The sequence below is a fragment of the Strix aluco genome, chromosome W (assembly GCF_031877795.1).
Source record: "Strix aluco isolate bStrAlu1 chromosome W, bStrAlu1.hap1, whole genome shotgun sequence".
Taxonomy (NCBI): domain Eukaryota; kingdom Metazoa; phylum Chordata; class Aves; order Strigiformes; family Strigidae; genus Strix; species Strix aluco.
Window position 1 is genome coordinate 6,567,678 of NC_133970.1, and position 21,865 is coordinate 6,589,542.

Here is a 21,865-nt window from a genome sequence, read left to right on the forward strand (position 1 = left end):
GAGGGAGATATTAGAGCTGAGAAAGTTTAGCAAGATAATGGAGCACCAGCACAGAGTCAGTCAGAGAGCTGCTGGGGGGGTACAGACCTGACAAAAGACTATATATTCCCCAAGAAAGGAAAAATTAACTTATATGGTTTATTAATGCTCACTACGACAATGTCCTGGGTTTGTGTGTGTGGTGGGGGGTTTTGGTAGCGGGGGAGGGGGCTACAGCAGTGGCCCCTGTGAGAAGCTTCTTGATGTTCCCCCGGCTCCAAGTTGGCCCTGCCTCTGGCCAAGGCCGAGCCAATTAGCGATGGTGGCCATGCCTCTGTGATAACATATTTAAGAAGGGGAACCTGGGAGGAAGAGTTGCGAGAACATCTATTCAAACACTGAGGTCAGTGGAAGAAAGGAGAAGGGGGAGTGAGGTGCACTGGAGCAGAGGCCCCCCTGTATGCCGTGGTGAGAGGGCAGGGCTGCCCCCCCCACTACCCATGGAGGTCTATGGTGGAGCAGAGATTTGCCTGTGGAGGACCCCACACCAGAGCAGGTGACTGTGCCCAAAGAAGGCCGGGACTCTGTGGGAAGAAGCAGCCCTCACTGTTGTAGTTTGGCACTGGGAGGATTGCTACACCAGAGCAGCTAGGGAAACGCTGCAGCCCGTGGAAGGGACTCATGTCGGAGAAAGTTTGTGGAGGACTGTCTCCTGTGAGAGGTAGACCATACTGGAGCAGAGGAAGAATGCCATAAGTTCCCAACCCCCTCCCCCCCCCCCCCCCCCCCGAGGTGGAAGAAGTGGCAGGACTGATCGCGCCGCCTATTCCCTGCCCCTTGCACTGCTGGAGGGAGGAGGGAGAGAGATTGGGAGCAAAGCTGAGTCTGGGAAGAAGGGAGGGGTGGGGGGAAGGTGTTTTCAAGATGTGGCAATGCTTCTCACTGTCCTACTCTGTCTGTTAGGTGGTGGTGGTGTTAGTGTCTGTATTAAATTTATGTTCTTTTTTTCTTCCCCTAATGAGTCTGTCTTTTGCCCATGACTGTAACGGGTGAGTCATCCCTCCCTGTCCTTATCTCAATTCCCAAGCCTTTTCTTTATTTTCTCCTTCTCAGTGCTGGGGGGAGAAGGGGGGGGTGAACAGCTGCATGGTCCTCAGTTGCCCTCTGAGCTCAAACCACGACTGTGACTGTTTAAACCCACCTAGTCCTGCCTAGTGGTGATGAATGCAAGTAGGAGAGAGAAGCACAGACAGAAAGGGCAGCAGTCTCAAAGAGCTTGACGAATAGTTCACTTCCAAATGTGTTTTCCTACCTCCCAAGCTCCCAAATTTCTTCTGGGGTGTCAAGGAGGAAGCCCAAGGAGCTCAGCCCCTCACCTCAACCAGGCAGAAGGACTTGGACCTTGCTCCCCCCACCCCTCTGTGCCAGCTGGGAAAACCCAGACAGGCATGAGGACAAGAGAGGAAAGAGAAGCTGGTGAAATGCCAGGATCCAAGCTGAGGTGGCCCTGGCACACCAGACAGCTCCACGGCAGACTTACGCTGTCCCATCTGGGCCTCAGGCACCTGCTCGCGGATCATCTAGCAGGCATCATACACCATGGTAGAGGGCTCAAACTGCATTGTCTTCATCATGTTGCCAATGCTGATCTTCATCAAGAGGGCAACCATGGTGGTGGCTCAGCTGTCCCCACTCCTGTGTCACCTTCTGGAGGAGACAGTCAGGTTAGCTCTGACTGCTGTTCCCGCATGGTCCCCTCCGATGCACAGTGTCCTTCCTCTTCCTCTGGCAGCACCTCTGCTCCCCAAAAGCTGGGACTTGGCTTCTAGCAGCAAGCAAGGGCTGCACCCCACGCTGGTGAGACCATGAGGGAGTCCTGCTTTTCAGCCCTGTGCTGACCCCAGGGTCACTGGCCAGCATCAGGACCCTTGTCTCCCTGTCCCAAGGTCCCAAAGCTGATTTTGCTCACATGCAGTGATTTGCAGAAAAAGACTCTACAACTCGAATAGAGTTATACAACAGGTATGTTTACTCCAGCCAGGGTGCAAGGGGATTTCTCCACAAAGCTTGCACACCCACCGCACATTTTACCAAAAACTTATCGAGTGTGGATATACATATTCATTGGATTACATAACACAAACATACACATGCATGAGCAAGGCTGGGTTAGTTCTAGAGGCTGGTGTCAGCAGTTTATGTTCTCTTTGCACCTGTGCATTGCCTCCTGGGAGGTGTCTTCGCGGGGGGGGGGGGCTTTGGGAGGAAGGCTCGTAGTCTTTCTCACCTTGTTTTTTCCCCGGAGCATGCGCAGATTCTCTTGGCCAATTTCTTGAACAACAAAAATGTTTTTCAGCCGGTTTACTCATCCTATCTTATTTAAGGGAACCAATGAAACTTCTACAATCCGTATATGGCTATCTTTACTCATTACCGAGGCCCAACTAGTTAGAGCACACCTGTTCCTCAAGGACAAAACCATGATATTTTGCTGAACACTGCAGTTCTTGGTAGATTTTCACAGTAAACTGTTTTGTTTTGATGGACACAGTAGTCCTTGGTAAAATTCCACAGAACAGTCTGGGCAAGCAGGATTCTTAGCAATATTAAAAATTACTATAAGTAATACTATAACTTGCTATAAGTAAGTAAATAAGTTGCTAAATGGTTTTCTATAAGTAAATAAGTAAATAAGTCTTAAAACAAGTAATCATTTCTCTGTATCAGCAGGAGCAATGGCAGCTGGTACTCAGCAGCAATGTTACCAGCAAGGAGGAAGCAGGAGCACATGATGGTATCCTGATCCAATGTCGCGGGAGGTTTCAATACGATCCCAAGAGCGAGATTAAGACACAAACGAGGTCAAATGCTGTATACCGAAAACAGGTTTTTATTATTAGAGAAGTGGAGAGGGGTAGCGATAGGACAGAATGGAAGGAAAAGACAGAAATAAAGCAAGGATGCGGGATAGGGCTGCAAGAATAGTCACCACCATGGATCCAGCGGCATCCCGTTGGTCCTCAGTCTTCGTGCACACGGATCTGGCTTCAATGGTAGATGCACACTGAGCAAAATTTTCTGCTGCCTTTTTAAGTTCATCGTATCTGCTGATTAACATATCTGCTCGCCTTTAGGTTTTTTTTCCTCTGGTCCAACAGGTTTTGTTGCATCTGGCTTCAGGGCAGGAACGTTTGCCTCCTGTCAGTTCATTAGCCATGCATGTATGGGGTCTGGCCTACACAATAGAGCCACAAATGGCTACAGGATGGGGCCAACTCAGCACACCTCTGCCCCTTTGAGGCTTGTCTAAAGAGTCAGGACAATGCAACCCCAAAGAAGTGGGGGGGGTGCATCCTTCAATACACTCCCGCTTCTCTGGGCGACATCCCCCAGACCAATTCACAGGCTGAAGCAGCTTCTCTTGGAGGTTTGCACAGACACAAGCAAGCTTTGAGGCAGTCATAGGACATTTCAGTCTCTCACAGATGGAAGGAGTTATAATTAAACCTGCCATAACACAGAAGCTGCAAGAGGAAAACCAAGCTTTGACCAGGAGCTGGTGGGGCCCTGCCCCGGCTATCAGGGCCCCCCACGTTGCCAGCAGATGGTGCTGAGCTGGCAGCCTGAGCACAGAGGGACCTGGAAGGATTGAAAAGCCTGAAGTTGCTCGGGGAGGTGAGATAAGGGCACCAGGCACCAAACCCACCCATTAAAAATAATTACCTGACGAAAGCACCAGTCACGCCAAGTACCATGTTGGCACTTGGAAACTGGGGTTTATGGCAGCAGCTGCAGCACAAACCCAGGGCAGGGGAGCCCATGTGAAGGGCTATGTGCAGGAGAGCAAGGGACCCAGCTGCTGCAGCTCTTGCTGCAAGGGCACACGAGACCCGCATCACTCCATCTGAAATGGGCCCCAAGCTGGGTTCAGTTTGAAGGATCACCTTCAAGCTTGAAGGACTGCATAGATCAGCTTCAGAGCAAGCGCCACTCAACAGGGCTCCAAAACACCGGGTTTAATAACACCTAATTAGAATGATGAGCAAAATTGGAAAGAAATAACAAAGGAAGGTTGCAAATAATCCCCCCTACTTGCCTGCTGTGGCTTGTAGAGTGAGCCCTTTCCTTTGGGTTTACCTGCTGTGCAGCAGCTTCAGTGCTTTCCCAAGTTGCTGCATGTCTTTGAGATTAGGAGCTAGGAAATTAAAATAGGATATAGAAATTAAGCACTCAAGAAATGAAGGTATAACTTAGTTTAGAGATAAAGATGGAAGACTTAGAGATCAGGCTAGGGGCTAGAGGCCCATTAGTTAAAAGATAACTAAGATTGAATAGGATAATAGATCATAGTCGATGGGCCAGAGAGCAGAACAATATGGAAACCTTGATTAATGGAAGCTGTGAGGGAACGCTTCCTGATGGAATAGGAAGACAGCCCTAAAAACTGGTCAAAACCCACCCTATAGTCCGGCCCAAGTCCAGGAGGTTACAGAGACTGCGCAAGAAACAGAGGTAAAAGGTTCAACAGTGAGGAAGAGGAGCTACTTCATCTCTGCGACCCCAGCCCATGACCACCGGGACACACTGCGTAGACGCGACTAGGAGGAGACCGGGGTAGAACATATGAAAAAGACTTTCAGGCTCATTGTGAGAAACGCTCAGTTGCCAATTATCAGCGGCTCAGACAGGATGCGGTGTGAAGCACTCTTTATTACGTTCTTGCAAGACCGGGCGCCCCATCAGGTGGACGCACCTAACAGCCATCGTGCAATGGTTTATATCCCTTTCTCCCGACCGCGAGTTCCCTCCCCTGATTCCTCATTGGCTGAGTACTACAGGGTGTACAGACTTCCCGAACCGCCTACCGATACGCCCCTTCATGTATGTGTTCATACGTCGCATGTTCATGGAAATGAACCTTGGCTTTCTCCAGGGCGGAGAAGTTAATATGCATGAGCTCATCACGCAAGCGTACTAAGAAGGAAAAGTTCGAAATTCAGGTTCCCCAAGTCTTTCGGTATCTGCATCCATCTAAAGCCAGTTCCAAGTACTGGGTCATCACAGTTGACAAAAAGACCACTTGCCTTCTAGCCCTAGGCCAGGGATTTCAATGGTTGTGAATTGCTCTTGTTGATTGCTTTGGTGAATCGCTCCTGCCCTTCCCATCAGGCTTATTATGCGACAACATCATTCTTTCCCTTACAATTCCCCCCTGTTTTTATTTATACTCTTGTTGCTTTTCGCATATTCTCAGAGTATTGTTCTATGAACATTTTTCGAGTGTTGAAAACATGATTTCACATCTTTTCTCTGATGACAAGTCACCTCTTGCATCTTCATCTCCTTCTTCCTCTAGTAACAGCATCTTGCCAAGATAGGGGGGTGGTTCCAGAGGCATCTGTTTTGACAAGGCGGTTTCAATGAGACGCTGGACCAATCCTTGGACGCAAGGGATTATGTAGCATCCTACGGAGACAGTGGAGAAAGTAGGTGGTATCTTGACATCCTTGTTCTTCCCCAGTCCGCACATGCGCAGTAGAGTCTCTCGAACTTTCCCGGGCTTTCTGGTGTTGCTGGGGGCTTCTGACAGGGGTCCCTCCAGTACTTTTCCATTGCGCAATAGCAGTCCATAGGAGTCTGTGTGTACAGAAAAAGAACTCCGAACCATTTTAAAAACAAAACCACAGTAAATCTCCTTTAACTTATGTACATGGCAAAATACCAGCAGCATACCTGCTCCTCACATTAAAGTCACTATATTTTTAACACGAATCACCACCATATTCTTCACAATCCCTCGCATTTTATTAAATCGATTCATGTTTGCGTTTATCCCTTGAATGACTGAATGAATCAATTTAATAAAACATGGAATCATACATGGTATAAACATTAGGGCAGCAAATGTACACAACAGATAAAATCAAAGCTGTTTTACCCACGGTGTTCCAGGTAACCAGGACCATAGATTGCCATTCCAGCCATTCCACATTTGCTATCTGTGATGGGGAGGCGGTATAGAGACCCACAGCCAGCTTGATAATCCCAAAGGTCCCCCACAAACCCAGCAGTGACTTAAATTGAAGGTTTTACTTATAGTCTTTGTTAATAAAACAAACTCATTATTTTCAAAGGGGTCATATGAGTTGGTAGCATTTTGACTCTTTTTAGCCATTATGAGGCTAACATACACAGTGAGGAGAAAAAGCCAGCTACCATAGTGAGGTCCGGTATGGCACATTTTTCTGTTTACCCCTGGACCCATTGGGTTGCTGCCAACGGTCGGGTTCGTGTCTTCTTAACAGCAAAAATGGAGGCCAATCCGGTCTTGCCCTCACTTGGACTTATCCTCAGCTTTTCCCTCACTCCCTTTTACTTTTTTTTTTTTTTTCTAATTCCTTTGTTCAACTGATCTATGTTTTTATGCAAAACAGTCTAAAACCGAAAATCATAGATATTACAACTTTTTAACATATGTACATACACACAGGGTTCATGTAGACGATTCAGGATCTCACTACTATCGGTATCACTCAGTCTGTTTTAATAAGTCCAGTCTTATTTTAGCTCCATCGTATTCGAAGCTTCAGATCTCCAGGTGCTGACACGATCTTCTAATTGGGTTCACCTGTAACTGGTCCTTTTACCCTGGAAATATGAGTCCATCCTCTTTCAGCAGTTCTTACAGCTGTCTCCATAGTCAATAATACCAGGAATGGTCCTTCCCATCTAGGAGATAAGCTTTCCTCCTTCCAAGTTTTGATCATTACTTTATCTCCAGATTGTATTTTGTGTACTGCAAATCCTAAAGGAGTTGTCTGGGCTAACATTCTTTTTATTCTTAATTCTTTTAGGTTTTTCTCAATAGTTTTAATATATTGTTGAATCGTCATGTCTTCTATTAATGGATGCCCTAAAGGCATACCTTGGGAATATGGCATCCCATATAACATCTCAAAAGATGAGAGTCCTGTCTCTGAATTTGGCATAGTCCTAATATGAAGTAAGGCTAAGGGTGTTATATGTTGAGAAAACGAGACCAAAAGTTTCCAACCCAATCAGAATTTATTATAATTTCAGCAAGCAAAGTTAGCGAGCAAAAATCAGCGCTGGGCAGCCGGGGAGTCTCCGCTCCATCAACGGCGCCACTCTTCCCTTTTTACAGTCCCTTTTTATATACAGTCTTCTTCCCGGTTGACGTAGTTTCTTTCGGTATACTCTGCACATGTTCGTTTTGCTACTAGGGGGTCGCAGGGATGGAGGTTCTCAATCTTCCTTATTCGATCCTCTCAATATCTGGGTGGAGACTTGACCTGTGGGGGCTGATTAAGCAGGCCAAACGACATCTGGGTGGAGACCAGACCTGTGGGGGCTGATTAAGCAGGCCAAACTACATCTGGGTGGAGACCAGACCTGTGGGGGCTGATTAAGCAGGCCAAACGACATCTGGGTGGAGACCAGACCTGTGGGGGCTGATTAAGCAGGCCTAACAGTATCTGGGTCTCACCCACCAAGAGGCCCCCAGCATATCCTGCCAAGCAAACAAGCACTTTATCCTGCTGACATTTTAGTGAACAAACCCACCCAATCTATCACAATCCCCCCTTTTCTATTTCTTAATTTTGTTCACTAAACCTTTTTAATTCTTGTTGACTCAAATTCAAGCTTTCTTCCATTTCCATATCTCCTCGGAGTGGTTCGTATTTAGCTCTAACAAGCATTAAGTGTGCAGCTTCCAAGCGACTTTTTACAATTGTAATTAGTTTGTTAAAAATGCATGGTCCAAAAGTTAATCCCAAAATAAGCAACAGCAGAGGGCCAGCTATAGTCGAAAGCAAAGTTGTTAGCCAAGGGGAATAATTGAACCAGGATTCATACCAGCTCTGTTGAGCCTCTCTTTCCCATTTCCGTTGTTCTAACCTCTTTCGTAACTCAGTCATTGTATCAATTGTTACCCCTGTATGGTCTGCATAAGTACAACATTCTTCCTTGAGTGCTACACATAATCCTCCTTGTTGTAGTAATAAGAGATCTAATCCCCTTCTATTTTGCATTACTACCTCAGATAAGGATCTTAATGACTTTACCAATCCATCAATCGCTAGCTCAATTTTACCCAGATCTTCGTCTACTGTTACTCGGAGTGCCTTCATTTCTTTTTGATTGTTTACTAAGGAGGCGATTCCTGTTCCTGCGCCTATGCCACTGATGGTGAGAAGAGTAGCAATGGTAAGGACAGTGATTGGTTCTCGTTTTACTAAATGATGTTCAGGGGTTATATGCTGATCATAAATATATTCGCTAGGATGGTAAGTAATACGTGGTATTATTGATACCTGAATGCAGTATTCACTGCTTTCGTTAAATGCAACAAGAGATATACACGGGGTGATCCCAATGTTTGAACATATCCATTTCGTATTAGCGGCGGGAATCAGCCACTGTGCAGGTCTCTTGTTTTTTGATATTTTTGCTCCACAGAGATGCATTTTATGGGTGGGGACCTTTCCAATGCATCTCCCTTTACCTGTTACTTGGGACAAAGTGAGTCCCTGTGTCTGGTCCTTTCCTTTTTTCCATATGCACCGTGCAGGGTTAGTTCCATTTACTCTTTTAGCTTTAGCAGTCATTCCTACAGCCTCATAAAAAGGTGGCCTAATATTATAACATAACCAACAGTCTTTCGTTAACTCAGGTTTGGTTTTGTTTAGTATCCCATAACTAGCTTGCATAATTTTCCATAGAGTACTATATCCATATATATTGATTTCAGAGGTCAAATTAGTGGGTTGGGTATACTTTCTCTGGTAATTAGTGGTATTGTTTTTAACATTAATAGTAGAAATTGCCAGATTTGGTCCAATGGGTTCTGGGGTTTCATTAGGTGCAATTTCTTTCTTAATTGTTATAAGATTTCCCCGATCTGCTCCAGGTTCCCAATGTCTAATTCCCCAGGTTCTTCCCAGGATCCACCCTGAGTCTTCTGTTTTTTTTATATTAATATATATATATGAACATGTTCCTTTAGAGAGCATCTCTCCTGAGGGACCTTTCCAAGGTGGTGTACACCCAGCTGGACCAAATCCTACTTTAAGATACTGATCTGGTCCCCCTCCTGGAGCCCAATCAGAAGCGATAGTTTCACAGCCCCAATAGGCACAAAAATAATGGCCAGGGTAATTACAATATGGTTTCCTTCGGTTGGAACTAGGACACATGTAAAATCCTGTTAAATTCAAAATTTAACACAGTGGTCTATTCCCGTTAGATCACACAATCCCACAATGAAGCTTGGAGCCCCTGGTACAGTTGATGTACGTAAGATTTTACCATCTAATCTGGTTAGGGACCATTTAAAAGGTTGGTGTGTTTCCAGTTCTGCAGTACAATAACTTAATTTTAGCCATAACAATATTACAATTATGATATGCAAGGTTTGAGATGATGTTCCCCTGTATACCAGATTCCCTCTGCGTTGATTCCTGTGAAATGCAGACAGGGTTAAAAGTATGTTATTCACCCATTTTTCTTTACCAATCCCGTGGTAATTCTGCCAGCATCTCAGCAACGCTCCAGTTGGACGGCTCCTTCCTCCACAGTCGTCTTTCCCTCTGCCTCGCTCGTCGACTCGGGTGCTTCGAGCCACGAGGTGTACCATCTTCTCGGCAGCAAGGATGTTCTTCAGGAGGAAACGCTCGCCGTCTAAGATCCTGTCTCGTAAAATAGGATCTCCAATTTGTATGTTTAATTTCAGGAACGTCACAGCGGACTTTACTGATGAGCTTACGACAGAGGCTCTCAGTGATTTCCGCTACAAAAGGCTTTGGTTCATTCGGGTGATAACAATAAAAATTTGGTTCAATTCCTTTTGTAAATATATCCCACCATTCTTTTGAGCCCGAGGTTAATTCTCCTTTAAATATTTTGCAGGTTAATGTCCAATTAGTGATTTCCCTTTGCAATTTATAACAGGAAATGCAAACCTCTCGGGGAGGGTATCCTTTAACACAATGAGTCCACCACCTTTCCTTGCATACCTTACAGGTATAACATACAAAGGGATGACAATTACAGTACTTATTTCCACACCTTATTTTAACATCATCATTACTTATAAGTCCATCATCTAAGTAATAAGGGTTAGGTAAATACTCAATCCTGTAAGGGTCCAAGTCCATTAAGTCCTCTGGAATTTTAATTTCAAGTCTCCAACCGGGCTGGTGATTTTCCACGAAGAGTTAGTGATAGGTCCTTTTATTAAGCGGGCATGGGTCCAACCTCGTTCAGCAGTTCGGACAGCAGTCTCTGTGGTAAGCAATACAAGGTAAGGTCCGTCCCATTGAGGGGTTAATGATGATTCCTTCCATGATTTAATTAATACCCAGTCTCCTGGCTGGATTTTATGAATAGCCAAGTCCAGAGGAGGTCTTTGCACCACCATTCCCTTTTTCCATAATTCATTTCGATATTTCATTAAGTTTATAATATAGGAGTTTAATTTCTGGTCTCTCACTCTAGGATGGTCTTGGGGTTCCTCTAAATCATAAGGCATTCCGTATAGCATCTCAAAAGGTGAAATCCCAAGATCAGCCCTAGGTCTAGTTCTCAAATTAAGTAGTGCGAGTGGTAAACACTTCACCCAGGATAACTGGGTTTCCATCATTAGTTTGGTGAGCTGTTTCTTAATTTCTGCATTCATCCTCTCTACTTTCCCCGAACTTTGGGGATGCCATGGTGTATGATGTTCCCATTTTGTTCCCATTGCCACCAAAACCTCCTGTATTATTTTAGACACAAAGTGGGGACCTCGATCTGAGTCAATAACTTCACTCATTCCATATCTTGGTATTATGTTTTCCAACAGTATTTTTACTACTGTGTGAGCAGTTGCTCTAACAGTGGGGAAAGCCTCTACAAAATGAGTTAGGTGGTCTACTATCACTAGCAAATATTTATATCTTCCCACTTTTGGTAGCTCAGTAAAATCTATCTGAATGTTAGCAAATGGTCTGTGGGCAAGCTGTCTGCCACCCAGTGGTCTTTAACTTGGGTTTTATTGACCCTTTTGCAAATTAGGCAGTCTTCTACTACTCGTTTTGCCAAATTATATATTCCAATGCTCATATATTTAGTAGCAAATTGGTCTACTAATGCTTGTACTCCCCAATGAGTCTGATCGTGAAACCTTTGCAAAGTTTCTAGTGCAAGTGTTTTTGGTAGAATAGTTCTCCCATCGGGGAGATTCCAATGTCCCTCCTGGTTTTCTTTTACGCCCATCTCCTTTAATTTAGCTTTCTCCTGCAGGGTGAAGCTATACAATCTGTATTTCTTTACCTCTGAGGTATCGTGGCTAAGAGTATCAACTGGGGTCCAGTCTTTTAGGGCCGCTCTTTTTGCTTCTCGGTCAGCTACATTGTTTCCCCTATTTCGGATATCCACTCCTTTTTGATGTCCCTTTAGATGTACCACTGCAATTCCTTTTGGACCCCATAGAGCTTTTAATATCTGCACTATTAATTCCTGATGGATTATGTCCTTTCCCTGTGAATTTATTAATCCTCTTTCTTCCCATATTTTCCCAAAGGTATGCACTACTCCATATGCATACTTAGAGTCGGTAAATATAGTTCCTACTTTATTTCTTAGATATTCCAAAGCTCTTAGCACTGCATATAATTCACACGCCTGGGCTGACCAGGAATGATTTAATGGTCCTGATTCCAATACTTTGAGATTTGGTCCTTTAATAATTGCATATCCTGATTTTCTTTTCCCATTCACTACTCGTGACGAGCCATCCACAAATAATTTTTCTCCTTCTCCTAGTTCTTCCTCTTCCAAATCTGGTCTAATTTTAGTTTGACTTTCTATGGTTATGAAACAATCATGTATCAACTGTGAGTCCCAGGGTTCTCCGTACAGGAACTGGGCTGGATTCTGGAGGGTTGTGACTTCCAGGGATAGTTTTGGGGAATCAATCAATATTCCTTCATATTTTAAAAGCCTGGAATCTGTGACCCATTTTTCTGCCTTTTGTTGCAAGATGCCCCGAATGTTATGAGGCGATAAAACCCTTAATTCTCCATTAAAAGTTATTTTATTTGCTTCTTCTACCAGGAGTGCAGCTGCTACTACTGCTTGTAGGCAGGTGGGCCAACCCTTGCTAACCGGGTCTAGTAACTTAGACAGATATCCTACTGGTTTCTTTTTCCCTGCCCAGTCCTGGGTAAGGACTCCATAGGCAGTTCCCTCATCAGTATTAACAAAGAGGGAAAAGGGTCTTTTTAGGTCAGGTAAGCTTAGTACTGGGGCAGTTATAAGATCTTTTTGCAGTCGTTCCAAATGTTGTTCATCTTCCATGGTCCATTTTAGCAGGTTATCCTGGCTCAATTTATTATACAAAAATTTTACTTTGCTGCTATAATTTTCAATCCATTGTCTGCAATACCCGACCAGACCCAATAATTGTCTTATCTGCTTTTTATTTGTAGGAGGGGGTATTGACAATATCCCTTTTATTCGTTCGGAATCTATTCTCTTTTCTCCTTTTGATAAATAATGCCCCAGATATTTAACTTCTTCTTCCACAAATTGTAGCTTGGATCGTGATACCTTCAGTCCCTTTAGAGCCAGGAAGTTTAATAATTTAATGCTTTCTTGCCTTACTATTGCTTCCTCCTTTCCTGCAATTAAAAGATCATCCACATACTGGATCAAGATGGTATTTTCATTTACCACATATTCTTGGAGAATTTTCTCCAATGCTTGCCTGAATAAATTCGGTGACTCGGTAAATCCTTGAGGTAAGACCGTCCACCTTAATTGCTGTCGACGGTGGGTTTCAGGATCTTCCCATTCAAAGGCAAAATAATTTCGGCTTTCCTCACTCAGGGGGCAAGCCCAGAAGGCATCTTTTAAATCAATTACACTATACCAGTGATTTTCTGGCCCTATCCTACTAAGCAAGGTATAAGGATTAGCCACTATGGGGAATCGAGTTACGGTTCTTTTGTTAATTTCCCTTAAATCATGCACTAATCTATAAGACCCATCTGATTTCTTTACGGGTAGGATGGGAGTGTTAAAGGGGGACATACATGGTTCTAAAAGGCCTTTTTCAAGTAACCTTTCAATCTCAGGCTTTAACCCCCACTTTCCTTCTGGTGGAATTGGATATTGTTTGATTCGTATAGGTACCTCCGGATTAATAATGGTTACTGAAAATGGAGGTATCTGTAGCTTACCAATCGTTTCTGGGGTATACCATACCTCTGGGTTAACTTCCTTTTCATCTTCCACTCGAAGGGGGCATAACCTAATCTTTAGTTCTTTATTTTTTACTTCCAAATTAATTCCTAATTCTATTATTAGATCTCTACCCAATAAATTGTAATCAGCCTCAGGGACTAATAATAATGATCCCATCCCAAATTTGGAATGTGTTTCAAATACTATATTTTTGATAATGGGTACTTCAAAGGGTTCTCCCTTGGCTCCTATAACTTGGGCCGTTTCAGATGATACTTTACAGCCCTGGGGCATTATCTGGATAGTGGATCTTTCAGCCCCTGAATCTACCAGGAACTCGAATTCCTGTTGCTGGGGACCTACCTTAACTTTTATCAAGGGCTCCTTATGTTTTTGGGTCCCCAGCAAATAGAGCCCCTGACATCCCTAATCTTCCTTGAACATTCTTTCGTCCTGCAGCCGCTTCCTGCATTCCCTTTTTATGTGTCCTCGGGCACCACAATAGAAACAGGTGCCCTGTTCTCTTCGTCATATCATTCCTTCAGTTTTTTCTGTCCTGAATCTGGGGTTTTCTTTTAGGAAATCCCCATATTTTCCTAGTGTACGAGGAGGTGTCTGATTCCTTGGGCCTTTTTGTCCCTCCCGGACAGCTGCCACCATCATCCTGACTTGCTTCTTATGATTTTCGTCATCCCTCCGGACGTACACTTTCTGAGCCTCTCGCAATAACTCATCTAACCCCCGGTCCTGCCAGTTGTCCATCTTTTCTAATTTTTTTCTTATGTCATCCCAAGATTTGGCTACAAATTGAGTTTTCAGCAATGCCTGTCCCACTTGGGTGTCCGGATCCAATCCTGAATACATCTGGAGGCTTTTTCTCAGCCTCTCTAACCAATCGGTGGGGCTTTCCTCTTTTTTCTGCCTCTCATTAAAGGCTTTGTTTATATTTTGCCCCCTGGGCACAGATTCTCGGATGCCTTGAATAATAATAGTCCTTAGGTCCTGCATATGAGTTCTGTGGTTTGGGTTTTGGTGGTCCCAATTTGGTCGCTGTATGGGCCATTTTTCATCTGCAAAAGGACCTTGTACATGCTGGGCATCCCATATTCTCATTCCGGCCCTTCTGATCATATTTCTTTCTTCTGCAGTAAATAGTATACTCAAAATAGACTGCATTTCATCCCAGGTATAGGTGTTAGGACCTAGGAATTGATCAATCCTTTCAGCAACCCCCAAAGGATCTTCTATCAAGTTTCCCATTTCTTTTTTGAATTCCCTAACATCCCCCGAGTTAAGGGGTATAGATACAAATCCTATCCCTGGTTGTGGTCCCCCCATTGGTGTCTCCCGGAGTGGATATAATTTTTGTTGTTTTGCCTGACTTCTAGTTGCCCTTCTGGAACTTCTGGGGGTGTCTGAGGAAGTTCCAGAGTCGCTCTCAGTTTCCTCAGGGGCTGAGGGTGGTGGATTGGCAATAGGTGGTGGGGGTGGTATATAAGGTGGGGGTAATAAGGGAACCTCTTCTTTGTCTCGTTTTTTCTTATCGTTTTTCCCACCCCCCTTTTCTTTTAGGGCAAACAGATAGCTTTTGGCTCCTGATCCCATCCACATGTTAGCATAATCACTCTCCTCTGGATTAACCGGTTCCTTAGAATTGACATATGTGTTTAGGGCCTCACATACCAAATTTTCAAAAGACCCAAAGATTGGCCAGCAGACATGTTCTTCCTTAATATTCTGACCTCCCCAAATTTCCATACAAAAATGGATCATTTTTGCTTTATTCTTTCCTTTGCTTTTTGAAAAATCCCTCCAATTTGTCAACATTAATCCTAAGGGACTATCAGGCGGGATAGGGGGCAACCGCACAGGGGGCCCTCCACCCATGGGACCAGGGGGCTTGCTTTTCCCCTGTCCCATCTTCCGAAGCGCACTCTTTCTCACTCACACACGTTCCCCTGGTTCGTGGCCCACGCCCTCGCGGGCTATGGGAACCGCACTACTGAGGGTCCGCACTCGCTTGGTTCCACTGGAACCACTCACATGCAACGCTTCAGGATCACCAACCCCAACCGAACGGATTTCCAAATATACTTACGCGTCCTGTGTCTTCGTCGGGACTTTTTGTGCACAAAGATTACAGGGTCGACCGGTTACTTTTGCTCACTACTTTAGATTTTGGGTTCGTCAGTGGAAAGTGTGGAGACTTTGGGAACAGCTAGGACCACCAAAGGATGGTGGGGCGCCTTCCCTGCTGCCCAAGTCCAGCCACTATATTTCCATCCGAGTCACGGCACCAAATTGTTATATATTGAGAAACCGAGACCAAAAGTTTCCAACCCAATCAGAATTTATTATAATTTCAGCAAGCAAAGTTAGCGAGCAAAAATCAGCGCTGGGCAGCCGGGGAGTCTCCGCTCCATCAACGGCACCACTCTTCCCTTTTTACAGTCCCTTTTTATATACAGTCTTCTTCCCGGTTGACGTAGTTTCTTTCGGTATACTCTGCACATGTTCGTTTTGCTACTAGGGGGTCGCAGGGATGGAGGTTCTCAATCTTCCTTATTCGATCCTCTCAATATCTGGGTGGAGACTTGACCTGTGGGGGCTGATTAAGCAAGCCTAACGGCATCTGGGTGGAGACCAGACCTGTGGGGGCTGATTAAGCAGGCCAAACGACATCTGGGTGGAGACCAGACCTGTGGGGGCTGATTAAGCAGGCCTAACGGTATCTGGGTCTCACCCACCAAGAGGCCCCCAGCATATCCTGCCAAGCAAACAAGCACTTTATCCTGCTGACATTTTAGTGAACAAACCCACCCAGTCTATCACAATCCCCCCTTTTCTATTTCTTAATTTTGTTCACTAAACCTTTTTAATTCTTGTTGACTCAAATTCAAGCTTTCTTCCATTTCCATATCTCCTCGGAGTGGTTCGTATTTAGCTCTAACAAGCATTAAGTGTGCAGCTTCCAAGCGACTTTTTACAATTGTAATTAGTTTGTTAAAAATGCATGGTCCAAAAGTTAATCCCAAAATAAGCAACAGCAGAGGGCCAGCTATAGTCGAAAGCAAAGTTGTTAGCCAAGGGGAATAATTGAACCAGGATTCATACCAGCTCTGTTGAGCCTCTCTTTCCCGTTTCCGTTGTTCTAACCTCTTTCGTAACTCAGTCATTGTATCAATTGTTACCCCTGTATGGTCTGCATAAGTACAACATTCTTCCTTGAGTGCTACACATAATCCTCCTTGTTGTAGTAATAAGAGATCTAATCCCCTTCTATTTTGCATTACTACCTCAGATAAGGATCTTAATGACTTTACCAATCCATCAATCGCTAGCTCGATTTTACCGAGATCTTCGTCTACTGTTACTCGGAGTGCCTTCATTTCTTTTTGATTGTTTACTAAGGAGGCGATTCCTGTTCCTGCGCCTATACCACTGATGGTGAGAAGAGTAGCAATGGTAAGGACAGTGATTGGTTCTCGTTTTACTAAATGATGTTCAGGGGTTATATGCTGATCATAAATATATTCGCTAGGATGGTAAGTAATACGTGGTATTATTGATACCTGAATGCAGTATTCACTGCTTTCGTTAAATGCAACAAGAGATATACACGGGGTGATCCCAATGTTTGAACATATCCATTCCGTATTAGCGGCGGGAATCAGCCACTGTGCAGGTCTCTCGTTTTTTGATATTTTTGCTCCACAGAGATGCATTTTATGGGTGGGGACCTTTCCAATGCATCTCCCTTTACCTGTTACTTGGGACAAAGTGAGTCCCTGTGTCTGGTCCTTTCCTTTTTTCCATATGCACCGTGCAGGGTTAGTTCCATTTACTCTTTTAGCTTTAGCAGTCATTCCTACAGCCTCATAAAAAGGTGGTCTAATATTATAACATAACCAACAGTCTTTCGTTAACTCAGGTTTGGTTTTGTTTAGTATCCCATAACTAGCTTGCATAATTTTCCATAGAGTACTATATCCATATATATTGATTTCAGAGGTCAAATTAGTGGGTTGGGTATACTTTCTCTGGTAATTAGTGGTATTGTTTTTAACATTAATAGTAGAAATTGCCAGATTTGGTCCAATGGGTTCTGGGGTTTCATTAGGTGCAATTTCTTTCTTAATTGTTATAAGATTTCCCCGATCTGCTCCAGGTTCCCAATGTCTAATTCCCCAGGTTCTTCCCAGGATCCACCCTGGGTCTTCTGGTTTTTTTATATTAATATATATATATGAACATGTTCCTTTAGAGAGCATCTCTCCTGAGGGACCTTTCCAAGGTGGTGTACACCCAGCTGGACCAAATCCTACTTTAAGATACTGATCTGGTCCCCCTCCTGGAGCCCAATCAGAAGCGATAGTTTCACAGCCCCAATAGGCACAAAAATAATGGCCAGGGTAATTACAATATGGTTTCCCTCGGTTGGAACTAGGACACATGTAAAATCCTGTTAAATTCAAAATTTTACCACAGTGGTCTATTCCCGTTAGATCACACAATCCCACAATGAAGCTTGGAGCCCCTGGTACAGTTGATGTACGTAAGATTTTACCATCTAATCTGGTTAGGGACCATTTAAAAGGTTGGTGTGTTTCCAGTTCTGCAGTACAATAACTTAATTTTAGCCATAACAATATTACAATTATGATATGCAAGGTTTGAGATGATGTTCCCCTGTATACCAGATTCCCTCTGCGTTGATTCCTGTGAAATGCAGACAGGGTTAAAAGTATGTTATTCACCCATTTTTCTTTACCAATCCCGTGGTAATTCTGCCAGCATCTCAGCAACGCTCCAGTTGGACGGCTCCTTCCTCCACAGTCGTCTTTCCCTCTGCCTCGCTCGTCGACTCGGGTGCTTCGAGCCACGAGGTGTACCATCTTCTCGGCAGCAAGGATGCTCTTCAGGAGGAAACACTCGCCGTCTAAGATCCTGTCTCGTAAAATAGGATCTCCAATTTGTATGTTTAATTTCAGGAACGTCACAACGGACTTTACTGATGAGCTTACGACAGAGGCTCTCAGTGATTTCCGCTACAAAAGGCTTTGGTTCATTCGGGTGATAACAATAAAAATTTGGTTCAATTCCTTTTGTAAATATATCCCACCATTCTTTTGAGCCTGAGGTTAATTCTCCTTTAGATATTTTGCAGGTTAATGTCCAATTAGTGATTTCCCTTTGCAATTTATAACAGGAAATGCAAACCCCTCGGGGAGGGTATCCTTTAACACAATGAGTCCACCACCTTTCCTTGCATACCTTACAGGTATAACATACAAAGGGATGACAATTACAGTACTTATTTCCACACCTTATTTTAACATCATCATTACTTATAAGTCCATCATCTAAGTAATAAGGGTTAGGTAAATACTCAATCCTGTAAGGGTCCAAGTCCATTAAGTCCTCTGAAATTTTAATTTCAAGTCTCCAACCGGGCTGGTGATTTTCCACGAAGAGTTAGTGATAGGTCCTTTTATTAAGCGGGCATGGGTCCAACCTCGTTCAGCAGTTCGGACAGCAGTCTCTGTGGTAAGCAATACAAGGTAAGGTCCGTCCCATTGAGGGGTTAATGATGATTCCTTCCATGATTTAATTAATACCCAGTCTCCTGGCTGGATTTTATGAATAGCCAAGTCCAGAGGAGGTCTTTGCACCACCATTCCCTTTTTCCATAATTCATTTCGATATTTCATTAAGTTTATAATATAGGAGTTTAATTTCTGGTCTCTTACTCTAGGATGGTCTTGGGGTTCCTCTAAATCATAAGGCATTCCGTATAGCATCTCAAAAGGTGAAATCCCAAGATCAGCCCTTGGTCTAGTTCTCAAATTAAGTAGTGCGAGTGGTAAACACTTCACCCAGGATAACCGGGTTTCCATCATTAGTTTGGTGAGCTGTTTCTTAATTTCTGCATTCATCCTCTCTACTTTCCCCGAACTTTGGGGATGCCATGGTGTATGATGTTCCCATTTTGTTCCCATTGCTACCAAAACCTCCTGTATTATTTTAGACACAAAGTGGGGACCTCGATCTGAGTCAATAACTTCACTCATTCCATATCTTGGTATTATGTTTTCCAACAGTATTTTTACTACTGTGTGAGCAGTTGCTCTAACAGTGGGGAAAGCCTCTACAAAATGAGTTAGATGGTCTACTATCACTAGCAAATATTTATATCTTCCCACTTTTGGTAGCTCAGTAAAATCTATCTGAATGTTAGCAAATGGTCTGTGGGCAAGCTGTCTGCCACCCAGTGGTCTTTCTCTAACTTGGGTTTTATTGACCCTTTTGCAAATTAGGCAGTCTTCTACTACTCGTTTTGCCAAATTATATATTCCAATGCTCATATATTTAGTAGCAAATTGGTCTACTAATGCTTGTACTCCCCAATGAGTCTGATCGTGAAACCTTTGCAAAGTTTCTAATGCAAGTGTTTTTGGTAGAATAGTTCTCCCATCGGGGAGATTCCAATGTCCCCCCTGGTTTTCTTTTACGCCCATCTCCTTTAATTTAGCTTTCTCCTGCAGGGTGAAGCTATACAATCTGTATTTCTTTACCTCTGAGGTATCGTGGCTAAGAGTATCAACTGGGGTCCAGTCTTTTAGGGCTGCTCTTTTTGCTTCTCGGTCAGCTACATTGTTTCCCCTATTTCGGATATCCACTCCTTTTTGATGTCCCTTTAGATGTACCACTGCAATTCCTTTTGGACCCCGTAGAGCTTTTAATATCTGCACTATTAATTCCTGATGGATTATGTCCTTTCCCTGTGAATTTATTAATCCTCTTTCTTCCCATATTTTCCCAAAGGTATGCACTACTCCATATGCATACTTAGAGTCGGTAAATATAGTTCCTACTTTATTTCTTAGATATTCCAAAGCTCTTAGCACTGCATATAATTCACACGCCTGGGCTGACCAGGAATGATTTAATGGTCCTGATTCCAATACTTTGAGATTTGGTCCTTTAATAATTGCATATCCTGATTTTCTTTTCCCATTCACTACTCGTGACGAGCCATCCACAAATAATTTTTCTCCTTCTCCTAGTTCTTCCTCTTCCAAATCTGGTCTAATTTTAGTTTGACTTTCTATGGTTATGAAACAATCATGTATCAACTGTGAGTCCCAGGGTTCTCCGTACAGGAACTGGGCTGGATTCTGGAGGGTTGTGACTTCCAGGGATAGTTTTGGGGAATCAATCAATATTCCTTCATATTTTAAAAGCCTGGAATCTGTGACCCATTTTTCTGCCTTTTGTTGCAAGATGCCCCGAATGTTATGAGGCGATAAAACCCTTAATTCTCCATTAAAAGTTATTTTATTTGCTTCTTCTACCAGGAGTGCAGCTGCTACTACTGCTTGTAGGCAGGTGGGCCAACCCTTGCTAACCGGGTCTAGTAACTTAGACAGATATCCTACTGGTTTCTTTTTCCCTGCCCAGTCCTGGGTAAGGACTCCATAGGCAGTTCCCTCATCAGTATTAACAAAGAGGGAAAAGGGTCTTTTTAGGTCAGGTAAGCTTAGTACTGGGGCAGTTATAAGATCTTTTTGCAGTCGTTCCAAATGTTGTTCATCTTCCATGGTCCATTTTAGCAGGTTATCCTGGCTCAATTTATTATACAAAAATTTTACTTTGCTGCTATAATTTTCAATCCATTGTCTGCAATACCCGACCAGACCCAATAATTGTCTTATCTGCTTTTTATTTGTAGGAGGGGGTATTGACAATATCCCTTTTATTCGTTCGGAATCTATTCTCTTTTCTCCTTTTGATAAATAATGCCCCAGATATTTAACTTCTTCTTCCACAAATTGTAGCTTGGATCGTGATACCTTCAGTCCCTTTAGAGCCAGGAAGTTTAATAATTTAATGCTTTCTTGCCTTACTATTGCTTCCTCCTTTCCTGCAATTAAAAGATCATCCACATACTGGATCAAGATGGTATTTTCATTTACCACATATTCTTGGAGAATTTTCTCCAATGCTTGCCTGAATAAATTCGGTGACTCGGTAAATCCTTGAGGTAAGACCGTCCACCTTAATTGCTGTCGACGGTGGGTTTCAGGATCTTCCCATTCAAAGGCAAAATAATTTCGGCTTTCCTCACTCAGGGGGCAAGCCCAGAAGGCATCTTTTAAATCAATTACACTATACCAGTGATTTTCTGGCCCTATCCTACTAAGCAAGGTATAAGGATTAGCCACTATGGGGAATCGAGTTACGGTTCTTTTGTTAATTTCCCTTAAATCATGCACTAATCTATAAGACCCATCTGATTTCTTTACGGGTAGGATGGGAGTGTTAAAGGGGGACATACATGGTTCTAAAAGGCCTTTTTCAAGTAACCTTTCAATCTCAGGCTTTAACCCCCACTTTCCTTCTGGTGGAATTGGATATTGTTTGATTCGTATAGGTACCTCCGGATTAATAATGGTTACTGAAAATGGAGGTATCTGTAGCTTACCAATCGTTTCTGGGGTATACCATACCTCTGGGTTAACTTCCTTTTCATCTTCCACTCGAAGGGGGCATAACCTAATCTTTAGTTCTTTATTTTTTACTTCCAAATTAATTCCTAATTCTATTATTAGATCTCTACCCAATAAATTGTAATCAG